General features: G+C 39.1%; 1 protein-coding gene across 4 annotated transcripts in view; it reads right to left on the bottom strand.

Moving 5' to 3' along the window:
* Positions 1-18,361, bottom strand: part of LOC308193363 (uncharacterized protein) — a 69,763-nt gene that overhangs the window by 45,094 nt on the left and 6,308 nt on the right. For 2 of the 4 annotated variants that reach the window (XR_013949580.1, XR_013949581.1), the window contains exon 1: positions 502-1,494. The gene's annotated coding sequence lies outside the window, so the exon portion shown is untranslated. Of the gene's footprint in view, positions 1-501; positions 1,495-12,002; positions 12,215-13,910; positions 16,783-18,361 lie in introns of those variants that run through there. The other 2 variants (XM_080587998.1, XR_013949582.1) reach the window with 2 other exon arrangements.

Here is an 18,361-nt window from a genome sequence, read left to right as displayed (position 1 = left end):
AGTCCCTAACACTTCATCTCTGCCACTCCTTCTCGGTCACTCCCTGCCCCTGCTCCACCTGGGGTCCCTCCCACGGGATGCCGTTCTTCCCAAACTGAGCCTGCAGGGGCTGCCCATGGGCAGCAACTCTTCAGGAACTGCTCCCACATAGCTCCGTACCACGGGGTCCATCCATCCCCAGTAGCAAACTGCTCCAGCACGGGTTCCCCATGGGCAGCAGCTCCCCCCAGACCCCTGCTCCTGCGTGGGCTCCTCTCCACAGGCTGCAGCTCCGGCCCGGGGCCTGCTCCTGCGGGGGCTCTCCATGGGCCGCAGCCTCCTCCAGGCCACATCCACCTGCTCCACCAGGGGCTCCTCCACGGGCTGCAGTGTGGAGATCTGCTCCGTGTGGGACCCATGGGCTGCAGGGGAACAGCCTGCTCCACCAGGGGCCTCTCCACAGGCCGCAGGGGAACTGCTGCTCCATGCCTGGAGCACCTCCTGCCCTCCTGCTGCCCTGACCTTGGGGGCTGCAGGGCTGGTTCTCACTCCTCTCTCTCCCAGCTGCTGTTGGGCAGCAGTTTATTTTCCCCTTCCTTAAATCTGCTCTCCCAGAGGCCCAACCAGCCTCACTCCCTGGCTCTGGCCAGTGGCAGGTCCCTTTTAGAGCCGGCTGGAGCTGGCTTGGATCTGATATGGGGCAGCTGGGCTCTGCTCACAGAGGCCACCCCTGCAGCCCCCTGCTACCAAAACCTTGCCACATAAACCCAGCACAGCAGAACAACACTGACAGCACTTCCCATACACCCTTAATCCCTTGAACAGTCAGATAGATTGGATTCTGACTCAAACTAATTTGTTCACTGGTAATGAGCTGTGATATCATCACCTAAATATAGAAATAAGTATTCAGTGAAGATTTTAATAAATGCAGGAGTGGAAAAGAATATCTCTTACCTAGCTGTAGTCCTTTTGAAAAACTAGAGATCTAATAATGGAAGTTGTTTCTCCTAATGCAAGATAATATTAATAGCTTTCAATCAAATTAACTGCCTCATGCTGAATATCCCCTAACTCAGATCCTATGCTCTATTTTATTCTCTTTTTTTTCTTTTTTTTTTTCTTTTTTCTCCTTCAGTAGGACATAGGGTGTGTCTATACTTTAAGGATTCTGTTCCTGAAATAAGGCTAAGAAATCCTATTTAGGATGTCACAGCTAAAAATTAGTAATTTCTCAGACGTTTTTCATGAGGAAAGAAAGGACTTCAGTTATTTTGATAATGTCTACAAATAAAAGTCTACAAATGATGTCGTGTTGGAAGATCATAACAGATTCTGCCGGTCATTTCCAAAATCTATAGAAATTGTTACCTGTGTTCTAAAAATAAATAAATATTCACTGTCTTTCTGTTCTCATGAGCTTCTTTGCGAAACATTTCTAAGCACTGAAGTATCACTTGGAAACAGTCACAAGATTGACTGTGTAGGCAGTAAAAGTCTAAAAGTGTTCTATATGAGAAGAAATGTTAACAGCGCTAGCCTGTTGATGCTGAAGTATGACAAAAGTAAATATAAATAAATCATAGTTCATAGCTCATCTTTTTTTCATCAGCTATGTCCAAAACCAGAAGTTCATTCAAACCTGCATATCATCATACCAAAGGCCAGTATTTGAAGTATATGTGATTCACAATGTATTGAACATGGCAGAACTTCTACCAGGTATTTACATGTTGTTCTGAGTAAACAGGAACACAAGCATGTAATTAACTGTTTGGAAACACTCTGTGAACTTGTCTAAATTTTTAAAAAGGCATGTCATTCTGTTTCTTGCAGTTCTATAACTTACTATCCAAATAAAACATCTCTTTTACTTCATGCATCCAAGGAAATTTGTCCCATAATACCTTCTAACATTTTTATATTCCGACTTCCTCATTTTCATTTTGATGTTGGTTACTAACTTAACAAGAACAATAAATCAAGTAATTTTTATATGCTTTTAGATGTTTTAAATCAGGATCAGTGTCTCGTTATGATAGCCTGTTGTGAAAAGATGGACAGCTATAGCAACTGTTCTCCAAAATTTCACTGATTTGTGATATGCTTAAGAGAAAGCAAGGAAAACAAAGGAATGCAATTGTAATATCAATATTAACCATACAGTTGCCTCCGCCAGTTAGCCCCAATTCAATCAGCTTGTTTTTTCCCCTTGTTATTCACCAGTTCCTATTCCCTCTAACCCCCAAATATCTCAGCACATTTACTTCTGGACCCCCATTTTACAGAATGAAAACAAACAAAAATACTCCCACCCAATGTCTGGATAGTCTTTGTATAGATCTAAAAAACTAGGTAATTTCTAATTCCCTAATGCAGCTGGGAAAAACATATTCACTTAGAGGGTGGTGAGGCACTGGAACAGGTTGCCCAGAGAGGTTGTGGATTCCCCATCTCTGGAGGTATTCAAGACCAGCTTAGATGAGGCCTGAGCAACCTGATCTAATGGATGGTGTCCCTAACTATGGCAGGGGGTTGGAACTAGGTGAGGTCCCTTCCAACCCAGATCATTCTATGATTCTATAATTCAGCAAAACTTGATTTTATCTGTGCATAAGGGCTTCTTTGATCAAAATGAAAAGGTAGTAACAAAAAACTTATGGCTTTATATCACTTTGACTTAAGAATCTAAAATCCAGAACGTAAGAGTTTGAAAAACAATGGTATTCACTTTTGCATAAAACCGTCAGATATTTACTTTTATATTTTTATAATCTTCATAACTGTTACAGCCTTACTTTTGTAAGTCAAATTATGCCATAAATGAGCAGTTTTTGAGAGAAGAGAATTCCTCAGCTAGACTTCTTCCCTAATTTTTATCTCACAATAAGTCTTTTCCTGGTTGAAGAGACTTTCTATTAGAACAAAAGCAGGCTTTGCAGTCTTCAAGGCATTCACACTGTCACCTAGACTGTGGCAACTGCATTCTGTTCCTACATTCCTTATGTATCAAAAGACCTTGGTGTGTAATATTCTACCAGTTTGTATTTCCATATATATAGGCCCTGATTCTGCAATCAGATCCATTTGGACAAAAGCCCTTTGTCTGTGGAGAATACTCATGATTTCAAAGTATGGCCATCTGTTCTGAGATTTTAAAACTAAGGCTGTATGGCAATAATTGTTTTTTTCTCGTAATAGCAATTCTATACAATACTTATTGCTTATTGTAGATAGTGTGGCTGAGTTGCATTTTTATTTTATACAAAAAAGTATGGGATAAGAGATGTTACACAATCAGTGTAAAAACAAATGTTGTTGATTGTGGAAGAGTGCAAATACTCCACACCAAGTAACCACTGATCATGTGTGGTTCTTTTCTAGTTACCTATCCAACAAAACCAGGCATATATGTCAAAAGGTTTACAGCATTTCTAGTTCAGACAATTATCATTATTCTTTCCTCCCTTCCATACACATACACATATGCCCTGGGGTTTTGGAGTTGTTTTCTTTTTTTTTTTTTCCTTTTCTTTTTTGGACAGCTGCGTGATGAATTAAAAAACATCTAGTGTATGGACATCATGCAACTCTAGTGTTGCATAATCTCCTTCTCCCAGGTGGTATTAATAATCATTAGTCCGTTGCATTGAATAAGAAAAGAAAATCCATAAAGGATTAATCAGAGAAATTAAGTTTAGAGTTGATTTCTGAGTAATTCATAATCTATACTGAAAATGCTTCACCCAAAGATAATTGGCTTTTTTTTTTTTTTTTTAAATGAAGTGAAAAACTGAATGACCATGGACAATAAGAATAATCTGTAGCTTCATCCCCAAATGGTTCTTTTCTGGTCAAGATGAAGGCCTTCATCAGTCAAGCTCTCTGAAGCTCCAGTTTACATCTGTCTGCATAATGTGCGTAGCACTAAAAGGAAAGCGGAAACTTGCACATGTAATTGTATTTCTCATTACCCTCCCAAGAGATTTTTAGCTTTATTTTGTAGCAGCTTTAAACATGCAAGAGCTGCAAAAGGAACAAAACTTATTGCTCAAAGCAAAAAATATGTCCAATTTTGCATCCATAAGCACCTTGTTTTTCATAACCAACCAGAATAAGGATGTAGCTCATTGTTTGTAAAGACTGCTACAACAGTCAGAGATTCAAACTTACTGTAAGCAAAAGAATGAATTTTCTTCCCCATTACTTTCAATTGATTGAACAGAAAAGTCTCTTGGTTCAATACATGTAGAGAGAAATCATTTTAAAACATAGTGGGGGTGTTTTCACAAATAATGTAAGCCATGGAAGCAAAGGTGGGAAGAATTATTTTTTTAAGTGCTGTCATTTTATTTCTAATTATTACTAATATAAAAGATTTAATATTTTTTTCAGATTTCAAAAATATGTTGGAAAAATTGACATTGATTGACATGAGTATGTCAGTAGATTCAATTTTTATCATGTGATTTAGTCCATTCTAATCAACAAAGCACTTTAGCATACGGCTGATTTCAGGGTGATACTCAGCTAAAGTCAACAGAATATAGCTCATGCGTAAGAATATAAGTGAGGCAGGATGGACTTAATGTATTTGAATGGCCTTACTAAATTTGGGTATAGACAATTCAATCTGCATAGGCAGGCCTCAGTAAGCATGAAATCTCACTGATATCAATGAGGTTTTCTATGAATAGGCTGCAAAATTAGGGCTCCTTTTGATAAGTGGACAAAAATATGTAGTTTTAAGCAGCTTTTAAATAACAGGGAAAAAAAAACAGCACAACAGATATAAAAAAATATGCTTTAAGCAGTTATGTATATATTTAAATATTGCTTAAATATTGCTTATAAATGCAAGCAGTGTTACATCTGCTGACAGAAATGTGGCTATTAAAGCCATCCACCAATAGAACTTAAGGAAAGTTAGGTGATGAATTGCGAGCAGCTGTATCTTTACTGCACAGTCAGGATTTTATAATAAGCCTGTAGGTAATGTTTCTCTGCATAATTTTCTCTCTCAGCTACAAAAGAAGTTCTTTCTTGGGAAAACCTCAAGAATATATACTAAAGACTAGGTCTCATGGGGAATTAAAAGAGATTTAGGCATCTAAAGTATCAATTAGATGCCTAATATAGACCTTCAAAAAACACACCTTGCCTTAACAGCACTGCAAAGCCATGCAACCCAAAATTTCCAATGGAAGAATGCTCTAAATGCCTTAATATGAGACTGTGGCCTGCCACTTTAACCACTTGGCCTGACAGTCAGGACATGTGCTCACACTGAAACAAAGCCTGTAAACATAAACTCTGACAGACATCAGAGCAGCTTCAGCAAAAGGTAACGAGCATGCAAAACCTCAGCCTAGGCTGGCCACCCCACAGAGTGCTAATTAGGGCACTCTCCTGAGAGTTTTGGGTTCCAATCCTCTCAGATAAAAGATGCTGAACAGCATCCTGAGTGTCCTTATCAGCCAGTGAAGGCACAAAAAGAGCACCCATACCAGTGTTTCACAATATAGTCCTAATCCCTCTCTACTTTTACAGAGGAGAGACTTTCACCCTATTTCTGGGCATGTTTCAAGGTTATGAAGGGATAAAGAAGGCTTCGTATTAATTCTGACCTATCCAAGAGCAGTATTTCCAATTAACTTCTGTAGATGACTCACTGACTCTCTGGCCCGGATTTTTACAGCACCCAAAGCTCTTCATGAGCAATATGCAGAGTCTCTGCAGTGTTGTGGTATTCTGCAAGACCCTTTCAAATTTAGCTCTGATAATACTCTAATTTTCTTTGTGTAGTTGATTTTTTCATAAAATATTTTAAATTGTTCCTTTGACAATATTTCAGGCAAGCTAAAAACATCCAGAGAGTCATCAAAGTATCACAGACTTTCAGCCTGTTTAAATATTTTAAAATGTACTATCCAAAATAAATGTGCAGGACCATGTTAACAACAAAATTAGTATGTATAGAGAGAAGCTTTTATTTTATAAGTGGCATTTCTATGAAAATGATAAGTGTCAAAGAGAAAATAGAAAGCAGATAAATTGAATAAGTGAACTATTAAGATACTCAGTATCCCAGACACAATTTTGGCAGGTCTGTTTGTGCAGTTCCAAGAGAGGCACAAATGTTCTCTCTCCATGCTGTGCAGTAGGTGTTGCTCCACAGTAAACCCTGCAGTCCTCATTTCTGGATGATGATCTGATGGCTGGATCCAGGCTGCATGTCAGGAAGAAACCTGAGTGCAATTGCCCTCTTCTTGTCCAGACATGTTTCAGAGGGAAAAAATTTGTTTGTTCCAATACCTAACATTGCCTGTTAATAATGTAGCCAGGATAAAGGCACAGATCACACCTGCTCTTTCTTCCTAGACCTACAGATCCACTAAGTATCTTTTCATCATTCAATTACCAACTTTACCTAGGTTTTTTACAGCTATTTGCAAACATATCTGTACGGTCTCACCAAAATGGAGACTAGTTAGAGAAAGCCATTTTCTCTTGTAGCTATAGTCTAAACTGTTGTTATGCAAGTAGCACCCAAAGTAATCCATTAGTCGTCAGGGTATACCTGAAACCCAGCTAAGGGTATGAGGGGAATAGGTTGTTAAGAAATTGTTGCAGGAGGTTTCTGCAATATTACAATTACTGCATATGCTGCTAATAATGTTTGCTTGTCTATTAATCCTAAATATGATAGTATTGTTTTTAAAATACTCACAAATGAACTGTGAAGTGTGTTTAAATTGTGACTTGCTGAGGTGGGAAAGGATGCTGCCTTTGATTTTGGACTTTGGCTGATCTTTGGCTGATAAAATAAAGGAGATATATCAAGAACCAAGGAGGTAGATAGGAAAATTCATTACCAAGTTAATTGCTAGTTAGTCACATAAACCTGACAGCATTTCAGCTCCTCTTTCTGAATGTGACACTGAACAGAAAGTCTTTTACTCCATTTATAAGTGTGTTGGACAGGCAATGCATCCCACCATGCCGCAGTGGAAGGGCTGGTTCTGGCCACGCCCTCGCACACTCCTGACCAGGACTATTCAGCCGACCAGCAGAGGTTCATGCCACATGTGGGACACGCTATGGGTGTTGTGCCACAGCTGCCAGCACGCAAGATGTACCTGACTCTCGAGCTAAGGAGGGTACTTGATCTGAGAATCAGTAACAGGTTTTGCAGGGGGAATATTTTTTCAGCAGATATTCAGGTTTTAGTTTAATACAAGAAATAGCTCACTTAAATGTTTGTTTTCTAAGAGTTGTTTGTTGTTATGAATAACACCAATCCCATCTGCATCCTCCTACTTCACTGCATTTTACCCTTCTGTAAACTCAGTTAAATATCATGTTTCTGATGTGGCAGGTGCACCAGTTGCCACCAGCTTCATATTTCAGTGCCTTCCTCCAGCAGATACAGCACTAGGACTCTGCAGTCCTAGCAGCCACTACAAAGGAACATATGGTATATGCTAAACCGAGGATATGGTTGGAGTCTTACATAGCCATAGTGCACTGAATAGCACTTAGATTAATCAAGTTGCATAAGGGAAAATTCCAATGTTTTGTAAGTCAACAAAAGTTAGATCAGATGCAAAACACCAGAAGAAACACATTGCATATTTTCAGACTTTTAGGATAGCTGCACCTTCTAATTTTTCACTTTCATGTCATTCCTTATCTCTGCAGTCCAACTAAAGAAGTGTATTTTGTTGACAAAATGGTTTCAAAGCCTGCACTAATAGCCTAAGCTCTTCTCTCCTTCCCTTCCAGGTGGTTGCTTCGGTTTCATGTGGTGCAGCGTGCTGCTGTTGTATTTGTCTAACAGGGCAGCTTCAAATGCCTAATGCTTTCAGTATGTTAGTCAATTCTTTGTTTCACCATACACACAGATACATTGCCAAGGAAATGGAAATTTAAACAAGTCACAGAATTTCTGAAATATAGATGACATAAAAGCCACTTGCTAAAGTAAATCATAGCCTGGCTACTTAATGTCTTGCAGTAATGAGAAATTTCAAAGTTATTCCTAGTGACAATTGATCATAGCACTACATAGTCTTCATGATAAACACTAGATAAAATGGAAAAGAGTGTCATGTCCATTAGTAGAGAAAATGCCTCTGAAAGCAAGTATAGCAGAAGATATCCTAAATAAATTGAACCTTTTAATGGGAAAAAGCCAAGTCAGATTTGATTCTAAAATTAGGTCATTTATGATACTTGGGACTTTTGAAAACATATAGCTTTAAAAACAAACCATCCAATCTATTCCCTCCATTTCTTGCAAACAGGTTTGTCATGCTTAGATATGTCAATGTAAAAGAAAAATGGTGGAGAAGGCAAACAGAAACAAAAGAAAAACTTCACACTCCACAGTGTTCCCTCTGCTGAAGACAAAAGCAAGGTGTCATGAATAAAGAAAAGAATCAACGGCTGAAATATTTTCGGTTTATACTTTTCATTCAGCATACACTTTTCATCTGAAAACTCTATGGGGTCTAATACTGTTGTTAACAATGGTCTTCTAAATAAGATTTTCAGACTCACACTGTTCTTTTCGAAAGTGCAGCAACTGAGGAAGTTGAGCAGCAAAAAAAAAAAAAAAAAAAGGAAGCAAAATCGAATTACTTCAAGGTTCCATTAATTCCTATCTCCAAAGGGGAAAAAAAAAAAGTACAGAGATGTAATGCCTGTTTGACCCTACACAAAACTATGTTCTCCCCTACTGAATGAGGCCATTTGTGACCGGATCAGCTGGCATCTAAACCCACTGGGCTTACAGGATATCAGAGCACCAAAACAGGCAGGAATAGCTTTGATCATAGGAATAGGTTAAGTGTATATGTGATGAGTGTACACAAATTGTTCATATCCATGCCTCTAGTCCTTGTCACATAACATGCATCACATGTGGATAACATTATTCAGTGTTTAAATTACTTTAAGGACACACACAAGTAGGAAGACAAAGCGGGGGGGGGGGGGGGGGGTGGATACTTGAGAGATACTTAAGAAAACAGTAATCTATAGCTTAATCCCACCCTGGCCATTTTGTGTAAATCAGTGAAAATTGTACTTACAGTTGCAGCGGGGAGGGAGATGACAAAAACACAGAAAATGCATCAGAAAATGGTCTCCAGTTAGGGGTAACTGGAAACCATTCCTGAGTGGAAAACAAACCTCATGTAAGCAGTACCACTGCCAGCCAGCTGTATCCCTCACCCTATCCATGTCCACCATGGCACTGCATTTCTCTGGCTCTAGAAAAGATATTAGTTCCTGCTTCTCCTACTACCTCCAGCTCCTGCATTCCTATTGTGGTGCTGTTAACAGAGACAGGGACTAATTAAAGGCTTCATGGAGGATTAAATGTACAACTGACATTTATTAATGTTATCATATTTCCCTGTGGCAGTCACCAGTCAGGGCCTGGTGCCCACTCTCCTGTAACTTAACTAGGCATAAAGGAAAAGTTGGCCAGGGAACTTCTGTTGAAAAGTTTGATTTGATTAAGAGTATTTAATACTTAAGTGTTATTTTGAGGCAGGAGACTTACACCAGAAAGTCTTGTACTGTCTCAAGCAAAGTTAAAAACAGACAGTTCTCACTGCAAAATTGAAATCTTTTCCTCGTGTGACATGAATGTCACACCACAATATAGCAGAGCAAGAAAAGACACATTTAAAATTCTTTTGTGAAAAGACAAAATCCTGTCATGAAATAGATTGCATGAAGAGCAAATCTGAAGACATGCTGTGATTTTATCTGTAGTACTCAAATGCAGAATCTTAAACACCTTCATTCAGTAAATCATATAAATAAATTGAAACTCTTTCATTGTTTTCCTGTATTTCCTTTACACTCACTGCATATATTTGTGTTTTGTTCTTCAGAATCTATAATCTCTCTTCTATTGAGATTATAGGAAAATGAAGGTCCAATCTTATGCTTCATGGTACTCACTTTGTTATGTGTAAAAATGTCTGTGCCAGAAGTAATCACTGTTATGATTTCACCAAGAGAGAACATAGTAGTATGGGAAAGTCTTTCATCTAGAGCTGCCCTGAATCTTCAAAGATTGTATCACAATTTTTAACTGAAGCTTGATTTCCCTGAATGTTATGGTAACTGTCAGTCACCGTTACTAACATCATGATTTGGAGATGAGATGCAACAGGGTCAACCATGGACCACTCTGGACATGTGTGATGTTGTGTCATGTTGTGTTCTGTGTATGTTGTGTGTGGGGGGGTATTACGTGAATTATGATTAGCTTCCTTTTTACTGAACTGTGGTATATGCATCCCTATATAGGGTGACATAGCACACCAGATAGGGTGGTTATTAATGCTTTTGGAGCAACAGAAGCCCGGCTGCTCTTACAAGCCTCAGCATGTTTTGTGAACATTCAGCAAGGGCATTCATTCATGCCTGCATGGTTAGCCCATGATGAAGGCCATCCTATTGTCTTCATCTCCATTATAGCTATTGTGCTTGCCCTTCTGACTACAGACCTTACATAAACTCTTCCATCTGTAAACCACAAAAACAGGATCTAGGTTTCTGAGCTCTGATTCACTGAAGCGATTTTTATTCTTGTAGATCTTCCTACTGAAACTATAAGACTGTTCTCATGACTGAAGATCACACTTAAAGATTGAGGGAACTGGATTCTTTTAATATCTGAGCTTTTAGAAGGCACTCAGAGTACACTGATCACTGCTGAATGAATGTTTGCAAAGGAGCTGCTCTGTGTAGCAGGGAGTAACAAAACCACTGAAGAAATAAACATACAGAACAGAAGACAAAAGTAAGTGTCTGAGACACAATTCGAACAACACAAAGGCAGATGACAGTGCCTTGAACTTGCGTCCTTGCTAATCAAGTGCATTCTCAGTGATATAATTGGCTAACTATGAATCAGAAAACAGTAGATGGTAGCTGCCAAGATTTATTGTTTTAATGGAAAAAAAAAAACGTAAAGAGATTTCAAATGGTGGCATGCTGCACATTCTTCTTTTATAAAGAATTGCTTTACGAACATCTTGTAAAAGATAACACACTTCAGCTCTGAATCGGAACACTGGGAGATACGCCAGGCTAGCCCAAACTGATTTGATTACCTACATCACTTCCAGTAGATGTCCTAGCAGTGTAGGTACTGCTAAAAAGCATGTGAAGAATGAAACAAGATTAGAACATAAGTTATTGAAGAGAAAAATGGTCTGTTCTATACATATACCTACAAAACTACAGAAAAAGATATGTTCAAAAGACATTACTAGAATTGCTACCTGTGGCATTAAACTGACAGCTCTCCTCTTTAACTCAATGTCCCCCTTCAACCTTCTCCAGTGCATCACCTACTTTATCTCTCCCTATTCCTTGGTGGATTCCAAAACCCAGGGCTTTTTCCACCATCCATCACCTAACCAGAGTCTCTAGAAGTCTTTCTTTCAGTGTTTTCTCCAGTCTGTCTTCCTCCTCCCATCTCTCTGCCCTCTCATGGACAAAAGCCCCAGGTTCCTTTCTTCTGTCCTGCGTCCCACACTGGTTACTTGGGGAAAACTCAAAGCTCTGTCCTTCTTCACAAACTCCATCACAAAATGTGTAGCTGGTTCACCCTGGCAGCAGCTGAGGCATTGATGCCAAAATGTCACCTTCACTATCAAATGAGTGAGAGCGCTCACACTGTTGAAGGAATAGTTGGCTGAATTTCATTTTTTGTAGTGAAGAGCAGTCCTTTTATCCGTGTCCTCATTTCTTAAGAAATAGCTTATCTATTTTGCTATAATCTATGTCATACATTGTCATTGGGATTGTACTATAAACTCACAGCACAAGTTACTACCACCTTTACTACAGGATAAACTGCTTTAGCTGGCAAAGCAGCTGCCACTCTGGTCCATGATCTTGGAGGTCTTTTCCAACCTTAATGATTCTATGAATCACTGTGAATAGCTGCAAGGCCCCAGATGCAGTTAAAGGTAGCTGTAATTATTGCTCACCTCCAAAAGACCTTGGCAGTTCCTTCAGAGAAACTCCAGTGAAGGACTGTGGGGAGGCTCTGTAGTGGGACAGATGCTCTCCTTCCCCACTACTCTTCGGCAACTTTGGTACCTCTCAGGGGTGAGCAAGGCTGCTGCAGATCTGCTAAGGGGGAGGGACCAGCTCTGTAGACAGCTCCTTCTCAGTTATTTGAAAGGTTGCCAAATTTTCCCTAAGGAATTCAAGAAAAATAAGTTGAAATGAAGTGCTATAAATGTATAATGGCATACACTTTTATCAGGTAAAGACAGAGCATTTTATATAACCAAGAGGCTTTCTCCCTCCCAGATTTCAAAGGTCTCCTGTGAACAAAAGCAGTAGCAAGCTACTAAAAGAAAGGTTATATGCATTTAAAGTATAAGCTTAGGGAACTTCACTATAGGAACCATTCCTGGCTCCCAGTTTCTAAATATATTACTCTCTGTATGTGAATTTTACATATGTTTTTGTTAAAAGAAAGGTCATACTGTGAGTTTGTTGGATTTTTACATTTCTGCTATGGATTCCAGAAATGTAAATTCTTTTTTCAAAATACTACCAACTATCACAGCTTTTTTTTTTTTTTTTCCTGAAGGATCAGCATCCATGGCTGTTTCCAGCTGATAGCTACAGATCAGTGCTATTTGAACATCATTTGATCTGCTGAGATGGTACTAAGTGAACACAGTTGATGGTTTTGTGGCGTTCTAGTTGTCTGCTCTGGTTGAAAGCTAGTTGTCTGCTTCACTGGAGATATAAGCTGAAACAGCTGATCAAGAATGAGATCTTACTTGAATAGTTAAACACTGTCTTCATCTAAGCATTAACTAATTTGCATGGCAAAATTCCAATTTGCCATCTATCACTTAAATGACAGCTTGTGAAACAGTAGTTCAGCATTCTTCACTTGCAGTGTTAGATTTCTATTCAAAGCAGGAGAGGAAACATATGTGGAGTGTGTGTGTTGGGGGCAGGCATTGCAAAACACACACAGAATGCATGCTTAACACCAAAAGCATTAAATATAAAATATCAAATATAAACAAGGAAATTACTCTGTTCCATTTAAAATAAAAAAATCACCAAAAAAAAGCTGTTTGAATTGTACAGAAAAAATAAGCAATATGTTAAACTTTTCCCTTACTCCATAGGACCAGAGGCATTTAGAAAATCTAAATTAATTTCTTTGTGCATAATGGCAGCATCCCACTAAGTTTTTCTTTAGAAACTACAAATGTGCCACCAAAAATACAGATCCACCCGTTTTAGTGGAATGCAAAAAGAATCATGCTTGGTTTGGGGTAGCCTAAGCACTCTGTTGCAAAGAAATCATCTCTAGGTATAAACCAGGTTTAGAGCTACTCCAAAAATTGGTGGCTATTTGTTGGCCTGTTGATGTTACTCAGGTGCATAGGACCCAGAAACTTGATGAGATCTCCTATCTGAAAACACTATCTGTTTGGGGAGTATCTGTATCCATTACAAAGACAGCATGCTCCAAGTCTGTAAATTGACAGCTTAAAAGAGGAGTAATTTCAGGAAGAGGGAGCGACTGTGACCAAGGCACTGTTGCATTCAGACTGCTAATGCAGAGCTGCTGGACAATCCTCTGAGGCCTGCTCATAGCCTGAATGTTAATGCAGCTTCCACACTGCCAACAGAAACTTAGAAAAAAAAAGACATATTTTGACTTCAGGGAGTTTTTTTGTGTTTTTTTTTTCTTTTTTTTTCTGTAGGAAAAAAAATATCTAAATATATTTCTACTTTGTTCCACTTCAAGGTTTAAACAATACAAGCAAAAATATGCAAGGTGGCAAAAAAGTAAATCCACGGCTGGTGCCACCCATGCACACAAGCAGAGGCACAAAGTGTACACCTACTGAGCTCACCTCTCTGTCTGCCCCTGGGTCCTGCTTGGAAAGAAGCAGCTCTTTCCTTTTGGGGTAGAGACACGTGGTCATTGCTCTCCCAAGTGTTTCTGCTCCCTCACACATCCCCACAGCTCCCATGATGTACAGCAGTTTCATGCTATGAAAATGCTCATGACGCAGCCCTGTTCTCACTGTATTTCAGACATATTAAACTGAAGCAGAAACCTGTAGGAAAAAAAAAAAGTAAATTTTAGTACCCTGGAGATACCACAGAAAGGCAAGCAGAGGTGAGAAGTGAATGTCACCTGGTGAGAAGTGGTCAGCATGCTCCACAAGTGGCTGACACTGAGCAGTTTGCATCAATTGACCACAAGGACAGGAAATCACTGGTCCTGGATGTACTTATCAGTGCAGAAGGGGTCAGACCAGATTCCTAATATAAGCCTTTAGAACACTTTGTACACTGAGGTAGCAGATCCTCTCTTTTGTATGCAAGCCACAAGCACGTGCATGCCAACAGCCTTTTCTTCACAGAGTTAAATGCAGACCTTCCCCCAAACGGATCCTATGAATTAAAGCAGCACCTCCTAGGTTACTCTTGTAGGCGATTCTCCAGTACTAGCAGGTACTGAGCATCCTGTAGAATGTGGAAGCAAACACATTTTTGGGGTGGGGAAAAGGACAAGACAAAGAAGTTTTAAAAACTGCAGCAGTGGTCACGGGGGTCCTTGCTCCCTAGACGTGTTCCCGGCCTGAGCACAGCGACCCAGCTGTTCCTGCTCCATGATGCTGGGTTGGCTGCGAGTGGCCCTGGCCCCAGCCCCAGCCCCAGGGCAGAGCATGGCCTGCCACCCAGGGCTGCCAACAAACCTGTGTGCAGTTGGCTCCTCCAGGCCCTGCGCTGTGGAGCAGGCAACGGGTGGCTCCTCCCTTTGGTCTTCAGGTTCTGCAGGGAACTAGGCCCAGGTGTTTACACTCTCAAATGTGCGTTTTTTAAAACAGTACCAGGTATAAATAACAGAAGAATGGTACAATCTATGCCTTTAATCATGTGGTTTTTAAAAGTCAGTGGCATACAGTTATTGGTGAAACAGTGCTGGTTTTACTGTCACATAGGAGCACTCTAGGAACCCATTGCTGTTTATATATGCTACCGTGCCAACAATCTGCAACTTGAGTTTTCTTTTAAGAAGGGGGATAAAATGGCCTTTTAGCCATTTTCAAAAAGAATTAAATATACAATTTTATAAAGCTCACCATAACAGCAGGGGAAAAAAAAAAAAAAAAAAAAAAGGAAAGAACCAGACCTGGAACTATGGGTGTAAATCACAATCCGAGTTATATTTTGCAAAACAATGTAGGATGGTCAATGTTTTTACATTTCATGTGTGAAATCCTGAATTTGGAGTTGTATTTTTTTCATGTGAATACCCTTCCTTGTTCACACAGGTAGCTCGTTACAAAGAACTGTACGAGTATCTTGTGCCAGAACTACTGCAGCAGGGAAATCCTGCTATGTGTTTGCATGCTGGAATGTGTCTGCTTCCATAAGACGTATATTAAAAAAATTAAAACCATGTGTGAGAAAAATCAGTTTATAAAGTCTGTGGTCACATTTCAGTCTTTTTCATGGGATACATTTGAAGAGGAAATTAAAAACCAAAAACACATACACACAGATGAGGCAAAAACGAGTTTAGATGTAAATATATGACCCTCAACAAGAAGACAAAAAAAATGTACAATCTCTATGTTTGCCTCTGTGAATTTAACCATTACTTACGATTAAACAAGTAATCACAAAAACACACAAAAAGTACCCTGTTGAGATGTTCTTAATGCATCAGGAAGGCACTTGCATTCTGTAGGCTGTTTGCTTACAAAGAGAAACTGCTGGCTCTTGGGGCTTTTCCCAGAGGAGATGGGCATTTTGCCAGTGTTTCATTTTCAAGTGCCATTGTTCACCTAGGGCTTTAGTGAAAAAGCTTTTGCTTATTTATTACTAATCCTAGCCTAAGTAATGATCATTTTTAATCCTTTTACATTTTAAAACAAATTTATCAGACAATTACACCAAACACAATGTCCCCAAAAGCTCTGGCATTTATTTTTTCATTTAATAGTTAATTCTGTAATTTACACATCCATGGAATTGCTTTATTGGTTCATGAAACCTGCTTCTATGAGCATGCCATTGACAAAATATAAATCTTACTCAGATTTTGAGGACTCTTTTCAACACACTTTCATTAGTCTTGACAACACAGCAACAGAGGAACAATGTTTATTGCTTACTTTATCCATCTGCCTGTGAACCTTGGTAAAATGCTGTATCCATATTTCTCAGACTTGATATGAACTAGAATGTCTTTTTATTTTTTTTTTCCAAACAGCTTTTTCACTAACCTAGAGAAATGTCACATTTTCACTTATCTTCATGATTTGGTATCAATTCACCTTATAGCCTTGACAAATATCAGTTTGAGACACTTAGCATAATCCTTATTTTCAACACCAAACAGTGCAATTTGGTGTAATTGTCTGTGCTTGTTCATGAGCTGCCCAAAAACCAAACAAGCATGGATGCCAGATGTCATTTTGATGATTAATGTTCTATTGTTGGTAAGGGATTCCGTAAATATGAGATGGCTACTTCTGTAACTTTGCTAGCCTTGCATACAAGGCTGTCAGTCTGCAGTCTACGCTATAAAAAATTTACCTGTCATTTAATTAGTTTAGTGCCATTACTAAACAGTTGTCAAGCAATTTGCAATACATACATATGAAGAGTTGTTTGGGCTTTTCAGAAGTGTTGGAATGAAAGAATCGGCGTAAAAACTAGTATCAGCAACAAACCCATCTACTTGTCAGCTTCAGCTAGTGCAGCTCTCTAAACAAAACAGACAAAAATATCCTTCTACATATTTATATATAATGTTTCTATATATTTATATATAATGTTTTGGCAGATTACTTCAATACTTCAAAGAAATGGAGATGCCCTTGTGAAATATCTACATTCCCAGTTAGCAGTGCTAGAGGAAAACAGCACTCCAGAGATTGTCAGTGCAAAATTTCATTTTGTTAATCTCTGTACAAGGGAGGAGGCTTACCTTTCAACATCCAAGTAATGAAAAACAGTAAAAAAAAAAAAAAATCATCACATTTCCAGAAATTACAGAAAGATACACAAAAACACAGAATCAGGATGGGGAAGTAGTGTGGGAAAATGGAAGATCTGGTCATGTGGGACAAAGAGAGACCCAAAGAGTTTCCTTGTGTCCAATCCTGGCTGCCCCCCAGACCCCACCAGCAAGTACCTTCTTCACATACTCACTCTACAGATTTTCTTCAGCAGCCTCTGCAAGTAGTATGTGAGCTGTGTCAAACTATTTCTAGCATATCCAGCCTTATAGACAGAGGCAAGAGATGCTGAGAAGTTGCCTGGGACCTGTAGCAGCTGCTTCTTTCACAGCAACTCTCCAACCTCTCAGCGGAGTGTAGGATTAAAACAAAACAAAACCAAAGGCATCTCTCTGGGATTTGTTGTCACTGTGTCATGTGTGACACAGCGAAGCTTGGACTTGCTTCCCCTCACACAAGATAGGAGAATGAGCAGTGCTTGTATATGACCACAGCAAAGCCCTGGAGGTTTCACCCATACCACCTCTGCTCCCTGTATGGCCCTGCTCATGGTCACAGCCCTCTCAGGGACCTGAATGTTGTGTGGTCACCAGCCAAAACACAGGCTGTGACCCCAAAATGAGAATAATCTGCCTGCTGATTCTCAAAAAAAAAAAAAAAAAAAAAAAAAAATGTCAGGAGGTGAGAAAATCATTTTCAGCTGCACTTAAAATCACCTGGATTAAAATATGATCCAAATCTGTTCTGCTTTACAGTTAAACCAGTAGACTAAACCATACTGGTAAGAGATATTATGTTTGTAAAATTTCACTTCCTTTTCAATTACATTTAATTTCCACTTCATCTTTCCCTTATATATATTCCACAAACAAGCCATTGTGTTATTAATGATTCAGAGTTCCCCAAATCCATATGTTTTATGGATTTTATGTCAAACTGGACTCATAATGCTTTAATGAGGAAAAAGAACAATATTTTACTGTACTCACTTTTTACAGTGTCCAGCCAATAGGCCTGTAAGCAGTTTGCAGTTTTAAATCTATCTGTAACAGCGCCATGGAGATTACAAAAAAAAAAAAAAAAAAAAAAGCATTGCCAGCTTCCTCTGTCCCCTGTCCTGCAAAAGGATTGATGTTTTCCTGCAAGACCTTCTTAAAGACCAAGTGTATTTGTAGAAAAACATTAATTTCTCTCTGATGGCTGTACACCTACATACAGGTGTAGAAAATCCTGTCACATTTTGTAACAAGCAGAAATCAGGTACATGATAAAACACTTTAACAGTCAAGTGAATTTGATTCTACTCATTTTTCTGGAGACATCTA

Source organism: Anser brachyrhynchus, assembly GCF_964034855.1.
Source record: "Anser brachyrhynchus genome assembly, chromosome: 1".
NCBI lineage: Eukaryota > Metazoa > Chordata > Aves > Anseriformes > Anatidae > Anser > Anser brachyrhynchus.
The sequence above is the reverse complement of the archived record's forward strand: the minus strand, read 5'-3'. Positions and strand labels throughout refer to the sequence as shown.